Below are 9,216 nucleotides of genomic sequence, written 5' to 3'. Positions count from 1 at the left end.
AATTTTTTATGTTTATTGTTCTTTTCCATCTTATCCAGATAGACTATAAGGCCCGTGAAGACAGATTTCTCTGTTTTGTTTATTGCTGTATCCAAAAACCTAGAACAAGGCTCAAAATAATAAATATTTATTGAATTGATGCAATGTCTTTCTTAATTTCTTTGCCCAAGACCTATCACTTGTATTTAATCATAAGAAAAATGAATCATGGAAAGGGAGGGACCACCCATGCTGACTGCAAAACAGTAATGATACATCATCATAATAAAGTTAACCAAATGAATTTTGAATTTTAAAATGCCAACTGTTTTATTTAATATGTTTGTGGGGGGAAATGTCTAAAACTTGGAAATAAGCAAAAGAGGTAGGTGTTCTTTCAGTGCAAGACTAGGATTATCTTTATTTTGATTATTTGGGGGATTACATAAATTAAACCATTTATTATAGGCTAGCAATGTTTCAAATTGTGGAACTTCCAATGGCCTTTCAATTCCTTGTCTTCGAATGGCAGACTTTACTGTGAGGGCAGAAGTGGTGTTGTAGGTCCAGGAACTGCGGTGCCAGATCCCACAGCTCGTCTCTTCATCTTGGTTTTGCCACAGAAGGAGCAAGTGTACTTGGTGTGCTGGCTAATTTCCATTTTCTTCACCATTTTCCTGAGGGAGTCACCTTAACAGGTCCCATATTTACTGACCCGACCTTCCTGGTGCATTTTGCCATAACACTGTTAGGTCAGAACACATAGAGCTAGGTTCGACTTTAAATCACCTGGGTTAGCCCAGCCAGTGTGGTTCAGTTGGGTGAGTGTCTGCCCATGCACTAAGAGGTTGCCGGTTCGATTCCCAGCCAGGGCAGGAGGCAGAGGATGTTTCTATCACTCTCTAACCCTCCCTTCCTCTCTCTGAAATCAATTTTTTAAAAAAACATATTCAATTGCCTGGATTATTTTCAATTTTGTAGGGACAGAGGTTAACATGTAGGTATTTTGTTCAGCAAAAATGCAAATAATGTCTGTCTAGTGGAAGAGATGACCACAAAGGTTTATGGTCCTTTTGGACATTAATCTTGTATTTAACCTAACAATCTATTAAATTTCTTCTAGCTTCTCAAAACTCTTTGGACTAATGTAGCATCTTACTGATTTTCTCATTAACTTATGAGATGAATAAAATCTTTGATATGTCCTCATTCTATATATCCATGAGAGTCTTTAATAAGCCTTTTTGAAATTTCTGTTTTAACATGTTCAATGATATTTGTCTTTTTCAGTATTTAGAAACTACAGTGAAATGTCTCAAGATCTTGGAAAAGAGAAATAAGATCATCAGCTAGAATATAAAAGAAAACTATATCATGTTCATTAACACAAAGATTCAATATAATATAGTTGTCATTCTTCATAAGTTAATTTATAAATTTATCATAATCCTAACAAAGCACCAACAAGTTTTTTTCCTGTTTGTTTATTTGTTGTTTGTTTGAATTTTAAAATACTGCTAAAGTTTATTTGGAAAAAATTAACATAAATAGTCAGGAAACCAATGAAAGGGAAGAGCTATAAAGATTAGCCTTACCAAACATTAAAACATATTATAAAGCCACAACAAACCAATACCGGCACCTGAATAAGTAGATATATCAATGAGATTAATAAAAATACACCCAGATAGATAAGGGGATAAATACATAATTTAAAATATAACAAAAGTAGCACCTCCGAACTGTGGGTAAAAGATGGTTCATCCAATAAATGAAGTTGGTGTAAAGCAGGGGTGTGGGAGGTGTAGGTTATGTTGGATATATACCTCACATTCTAAACCAAATGGCTTCAAGATTTCACTGTAAAAGATGAAATCATATGTACTAAAAGAAAATTTAGGAGAATTTCTTTATATCTTTGAAGTAGGGAAAACCTTTCTAACTATGACTTAAAATCCAGAAGCCCTTCCTAAAATAATCAGTAAATTTAAAGCTCTTTTAAATGTGTATACTGTGTGTGTGTATAATTTTCTCCCACATGCAAAACACTCTACACAAAGTAAAAAGATAACCAAGAAACTTGGCAAAGTATCCACAACTCATCATAGACAAAGGGGCTAATCTCATATAGCATATTAGGGATATTCTAGCAGGTTATTTAATCCCCTGGCCCTGTTGCCAATGGAAATGGGATCCTTACATGGAGCTGCAAGAAAAGCATTTTCAGGGACCCACACATGGAAGGATAAGGTATAGGGTAAGATTTATTGGGATTGAAATAAATGACTGACCCCAGGCTCTCGATGTCTCATCTCAGTCGGTCCCACTGTGGAAGAAGTCCAGCCTCGTCTTCATTAAGCCCAGAAGTAGGGTCAGGCTCCAGAAATTCTGTGCCATTGGTTGAGTGCATGCCAAAGCTTAGTCTAGTTCAGTCTCTAGCCCGGTCCAACTAGCTTAATCTGTCCCCAGCTGCACTCTAACCGGCACTGCGTTACTCTACCTGGGTTCATGCTTGGAGCCCACGTGGCTGCAAGGCCCTCATGACTGCTGTGCAGAGAGAATGCAGGAGCACACGAACTCGCTCGTGTTACCCAGAGAGAGAGAGATGAAGAGCTCGCCTCTGTAAGGCTCTGATTCTATTATCTCAGGCTTGAGAAGGACCAGGCACTGTTCCAAAGCAACCAATCACTTTCCCAATCCTTTCTAAGCTTGTGCTAGGCCCTCCCCCTAACCAATCTAACCCTTTCCCAAGCTAGACACCTCCCTTTGTGGTCACCATCTTGGCTCCTACTGCACATGCCACAAAGTAGAACGACCTCCCCCTGTGCCATCTTGGCTTCTACTGGGCATGTGTCCAGCAGAGGAATTTCTCCCACTTGATAATTATTTCCCCCCTTTGGTAATTCTAGCTAATGACTAGTAACACCCTTCCTGACCTTGGGGGTTAGGTCCCGAGGGAGGAGGGTGCAGCAGTCCCCTGGACAGCCTATGAATGCTGCGACTTCCTATCGAAGCAGGCTTATTGTCCCACTCAGCCCCCTAGTTTATTATATATAATGTCTAATTCCCTTTGCTCCCTTCCTTTATTAATATCTAGCTACCTATTCTAGAAGTCTTACCTGGTTGCTTAATCACCGAGTGATAAAAAGGTAGAATTTTTATATTGCCAGAATTTACTCTTATATTCACCTGATTCTTTCTTAATAAAACCAAATTAATAGCACTTTCTCTCATCTTCAAGTGCAGTTCACAGGAGTCTAAAGTGTGCAACAAAATAATTATTACTGAAATACTCTATTTTCTCAGTACCATAAGTATAATAATATGGTCCAACTTTGAAAGTCCTGCTACTTTCTGTAAGGGATGTGGTTTAGGATCGGTGAGAACAGGGGAAATCACCCACATAACCCAATGAAAGAGGAGTGAAGACACCGTTCTTATAAAAACAAACAATACAGAGAAATACTTTGTCATCATTTGCTGCCCTTCCCTCCCTTTAGGTCATTTGAAGCTGTAGTTAGAAACATATGTGATTTTGAACCAGACCTTGAGATTTTTTCAGACCCAGAAGAGAAATTTGTTTAGCTGAACTGCTTGCTCAGTGTACAATGAAGAACTGATGTTCACAGTATAGCTGCTAGTGGAAATGAAATAATCTGTATTGACACATTTGGAAGTTTCACATCTTTTTCCACTTAACATGTTAACTTGATAATTGCCAGAGTGATGATTTTTCCAGTGACACATCTCCCTTTGTCAATATTTAGACCGGAGTGTAGAAAGCTTATCTAACACACCTGGCTAATTTTCACTTCATTTAAAAATAAATGAAACATGTTTAGCTTGCTGGGTTAGAACAACAATAAAAAAAAAAAAAAAAAGAGGTTCATAAGTAATTTTCTCAAAACACCTTTAATGATAATAGGAAAATAAATGTAAAGAAGTAATTTTCTTCATTAACTGTATTTGATCAGATTTAAAATCTTAGTTGGAGTATATATTAAGATCATCTTATGGACTTTGAGACTTTCTTCTTTTTTTTCAAGAAAATTCTTTGGGAACTCAAAAAAAATCATTGGGAATATTTAGTCACCTCCGATTTGGACTTTGCAGCCTTGGAAGGCCCTGCCAGCATTTGGTTTTTTTGTTATTGTTTTGGGCTGCCCCACTTGTAATCCATCTCGCTGGTGCATCATGATGACCGTACTCAGAAGGATCTTGGTCTTAATTTAGTGCCTTGGAAGGGAAGCTCCCCTAGGATAAAGTCAATGTGACCCACCCCCTCTGAAATGCCAGGTGAGTCACCTAAGAGAATGGCATAAAAGCAACTTAAACTATACTGTTTCCTGCCGAGATAGGTGGTCCACAGTTTACTTCTTTTTAGCATCTGAAGTGGAGGGTGCTTAGGACTTGAAAGTGCTTATTTTTAAAAAGCTGAGGTGAATAGGAATCTTAAGCTGTTTTCTGATTGGTGTGTTATCCCCTCTTGCTCTTGGGGATTTTGGTGTTCCTCTCTCCCTTTTCATAAAACATAATTGCTGTTTAAAAACGTTAGCCTGCCTTTCTTTTGAAAGTAAAATTGCACTGACAGTAACGGGGTTAACTGTATTGCTAGATTTTTCTGGCTTCCAAAGAATGCTTCAAGAATGTGGAAATAGAGCTCTTTTTCTTTTTCATGGCTAACAACTTCCCAGCCTTCTAATTTGCTGTCCTGTTGCATTGGAGTTCATTATCTTTGTATTACAGCTTAGTCATTCTGTTTGAGTTTCCATCCTTTCATTCTCTCCTGAATTCTTGCTGAAAATGGCAATAAAGTAGCACAGCTGAGGCTTGCACACAAACTGAAGACACAATGAGAGCAGTACTTTCAGAGGAATCTGCCCTACATCACAAGTTTCCTTTCAAACATTCAGAATGAAAAGCATACCCAAAGTCCATTGAGCTCTTTCCCCTCTCTTCTCTCACCTTCTCTCCTTCCAAATTCAGTTATACAATAAAGCACATCATCTTTACCTTCACTTGGCTTTAGAGGAAACAAGGTCATGTAAAGCCTCTGAAGAATTGGGGTAATGGCTCAAGGTAGCATTGAATAGGATCATTTTTGTTGCACCAAAGAGAAATATGTTGCAATGCCAATGTTTTAAGTTATAGAATGAAGCTGGAATTGTAAGCTAAAGCTGAGTGTCTAGACTTCTAGACTTTAGTCGTTATTCTGGACAATCAACTAGAAAAATGAGCGTTAATTTTGTATTTGCAAGCAGATGCAATAGCTAGCTACGGGCAGCCCGTAGAATGATGAAGAGCTTATAATAAATATCTCATGAGAAGAGTCCTTTAAAATAGTGACCTCATGGCAATAATACCAGGTAATTAAAAATAAGGTACACTTTAAAGCAATGGTTCCAATACCCAGTTAACTGTGTGAGCTCATAATCCTTAATAGAAATAGAAGTCCCTGGCACTTCTAATTAAAAAAGACCTCAGCCCAGCCGGGCGTGGCTCAGCGGTTGAGCATTGACCTAGGATCCAGGTGATCGGGGTTCGATTCCCGGTCAGGGCACATGCCCGGGTTGCGGGCTGCAGCCGATCAATGACTCTCTCATCATTGATGTTTCTATCTCTCTCTCTTCCTCTCCTTTCCTCTCTCTGAAATCAATAAAGATATATTAAAAAAAAAACAAAAACTAAAAAAGACCTCATTTTTTATTGACTATTTTGGCAAAATAAGGTTGGCAATAAAACTATAAATAGAAACTTTCTAGAGCTGATTTTTTATTGAAACATCACAGGTAAGGTAATTAGAGAAGAATGAAAATAAAATAAATACAAGCATTTCTAGAAATGGACAGTAAATAAAAAGAATGGCATGGTTTAAATAAACTAAATTATGTGTCAAATACTCCATTTTTCATACTTTTACAGAATATAATAAAGTTCTTTAGAAATTATCAATGTCTTCCTATAGGGAGAACCATGTGAGAACCCAAGTTACAAAGTTGCCTGGTGGGATAACTATCAAATGGAAATGGAATGAGGGAATTTAATGTTTCATGGCAGCAGGAAGACATCCTGACCATTCTTCTCATGGGAGAGTTGTATTTATCAGTGGGACCAGAATATCTGAAGTCTTTGATTATTGTTACCTGTCCTTAAAAAAAATATATATATATATTTAAATATAAAATATAAATATATAAATATATATTTATATTCTAATATATATATTAGAAAAGCTGTGCCTGGCTGCTTAATCCTGCTTTCTAGCGTTTTTTGTTTCCCAATCTAAATGTTCTAATCTTCTTTATTTAGATGAGTGGCATTATTTAATGGACATGAAAGTATCATGGCCACTCTTGTTCCTTTACACATTTATAGTTTGGTCCAGGTCCTGCTCATCTTACAGTTTAATCCTCTAGTCCCTTAACTATGTATTACAGTACCATGTGGGAACCTTTAAATGCAGATTCCTAGATCCCCAACAGATATACCTTTCCAGTGGATTAGGGGTAGGTCCAGGACAGATGACTCTGTAGCAGGAGATACTGGAATAACACTTCAATAAACATTGCTAGAGACTATTTTGAATTTAATTTTTGAATATATAATCAGTCTATATGGTTCAAAAATAACAATTCTCCAAATCTGCTTCATTCTCCCAGGTAACTATTCTCAAAAGGTAACTATGGTCCAGTAAGAAGCAAACAGCAAAATAGATTAGATGTGCAGGTCTGATATCTGTGGAAGGAAAGAGAAGGAAAGGGGATTGAGTGGGAGGAGCTTCAGACTGCAGCACAGTTCAACATTGGCTAGGCCTATGGGAGAGTTTCTTGTAAAAGGAGCCCCCTAGTTTACTGGAAGGGGCTTGCCTTAGTAAGCTAATATTTCTCTGGTCATTGTCAGTGTGTGACAAGCCAGCCTAGGTACAAACATGGTGATAGATCCAGAGGGACCACAGTCAGGGCCATATATCAATTAGGTACCGTGCAGCAGCAGGTCTCAGTGACACAGTTAATGGCTGCTACACATTGTTATTATTTACTGTGAATCCTTTCAAAGTATGTTTTTGCACATGTAACTTAATATTAAGATAGTCTTCTTTCTACACAAAAGTTAGGATTTTTAAAATTTTTTGTCACTTTTTTACTTGCTTTTTTTCATTTAAATCTTGGAGCTCTTTCTATATTAGTACATTCAGAGTGTCCTAATTTCTCTTTTACAGATGCCAAGTGTTCTATTCAATGATTATCCCATAGATTTTTCACATATTTTTTATGTACAGGGTGAGGTAAAAGTAGTTTTATAGTTGTTTGTATGGAAAATAATACAATAATTAATAAGTAATAATACAAGAATTGGGGTGGGGCAAAAGTAGGTTTACAGTTGTTCATTTAAAAAATATAATAATTAATAAATAATAATACAAAAATAAACTCTGTGTTTTGTGTATTCATAGCAGTAAGCCTACTTTTGCTCCCCCATCCCTTTTTCTATTTCTTTTCTTTTCTTTTTTTTTTACCCACATCTTTTTTCTTTCTGTGCACTCAGTGGGATTTCTATTTACTACCCACTGGTCCATTTCTTGCTTACTATTTATTTGGACCTCACCTTGCTGCTAACCACAGTCCTCTCTAGCTTCAGCAAACTCCCAGATATCAGCTTTTCAAACTCTAGAAATGGAGAGTTAGTGCTCTCTGTCCAGGAGTGGAGCATTTGGACTCCCATTGAGTTTTCAGGATTGCACTTTTTTCTCCATATTATTTTCTGAATTTCCATGTATTTTAAGTTCATATTTGGTTATGAAGACCTAATGGTTTTCACTTCGTAACCATTTGCTTGCTTCTTAAACTGTGTAATCTTGCCTCTGCCCTCCCACTATGCTGAAATTTCTTCCTTAAGTCACCAATTACCTCCCATCACAGAATCTAATGACATTGGATGGAATTCATCTTCTCTGCAGGATTGGACCATGTTGGCTCCTTTTTGACCCTTTCTCTTCCTTTCTGCACTGTGACACTGTACCTTACTGGCCACTCTAGTTTTCTGTTTCTCCCAATTCCAGAAGGTAAGAATCTCCACAATTCCATTCTTGGCTTGAGTCTTTGAGTTCCACTGCAGCCTCAATCATTTCCACAGCCTTAAACTTACTGCTATCATTATAGCTTTAGAACTTACATTTCTGACCCCAAACTCTCACAGAGAAGGAGCCACATTTCCAAATGTTTGCTGAGAATCTCTAAGTGTCTTTCTAGTGTCTCAAATTCAGTTATGTACAAAATAAAGCCATCATCAACCTACCTCTCCAAATCACATTCTACAACAACCGCTATTAATAGGACCACCAAACATCCAGGTCTGAATTTTGCCATCTTGGTGTACCAGCGTCATCCTCCATGTCCTATAAATCACTGAGACCTGTGGATTCTTCCATTCTGTTATCTTTCTATCCTATTGCCACCATTCTAGTTCAAGTGTTTATTTCCTTTGCCTGGACCAGTGGTCCTCAAAGTGAACCAGCAGCATCAGAATCACCTGGAAACTTGTTAGAAATAAAAATTTTCAGGCCCCATCCCAAATCTATTTAATCTGAAACTCTGATAGTGAGGCCAGGAATCTGTGTTTTAACAAGATCTATAGGTAATTCTGAGACGTGCTGAAATTCAAGAACCTTTCACCTGGATTATTGCAGATGACTTTTAATTGGCCTTCCTATCTCCAGTCTTTCTTTCTATTGCCCTCCCACACATTATTACTCTAAGAATTACCTTTCTAAAGAATAAATTTGATCATGCTGTAATGGGAAATGCAGGTTCAGCAGCCTGGCAAAATGAAAACCAAACTCGTGAGACAGGTACTGGTGCAAAAGGAAAGATGTTTGCCCTGACCGGGTGGCTAAGTTAGTTAGAGCATCAACCCATACACCAAAAGATTGTGGGTTCGATTCCCAGTCAGGGCACATACCTAGGTTGCAGGTTCAATCTCAGTCAGAGCTCCTACAGGAGGCAACCAAAGATGTGTCTCTCTCACATCTGTGTTTCGCTCTCATGCTCTCTTCCTTCCTCTCTCTCTGAAAACAAACAAACAAACAAACAATAAAAACATATCCTCAGATGAGGATTTAAACAAAGGAAAGAGGTTTATTCAGGTGCCCTGCAACCTGGGAAAATGGTAGACTTGGGTCTCAAAGACCATACCCCCTTCCTGCTCAAGTCTGCGGTTCTATAGGAATAGGGAGGAGAG

General features: G+C 37.8%; 1 pseudogene across 1 annotated transcript; it reads right to left on the bottom strand.

Moving 5' to 3' along the window:
- Window positions 1-448: 448 nt before the first annotated feature.
- On the bottom strand, window positions 449-720 carry LOC308548374 (large ribosomal subunit protein eL43 pseudogene; annotated as a pseudogene). The gene has a single exon. The product of its transcript is annotated as a large ribosomal subunit protein eL43 pseudogene (transcript).
- Between the last annotated feature and the right edge of the window lie 8,496 nt (window positions 721-9,216).

The sequence above is a fragment of the Miniopterus schreibersii genome (genome assembly GCF_964146895.1).
Source record: "Miniopterus schreibersii genome assembly, chromosome: 1".
NCBI classification, from domain to species: domain Eukaryota; kingdom Metazoa; phylum Chordata; class Mammalia; order Chiroptera; family Miniopteridae; genus Miniopterus; species Miniopterus schreibersii.
Note: the sequence above shows the minus strand (reverse complement) of the source record. Positions and strands in the feature narration are given on the sequence as shown.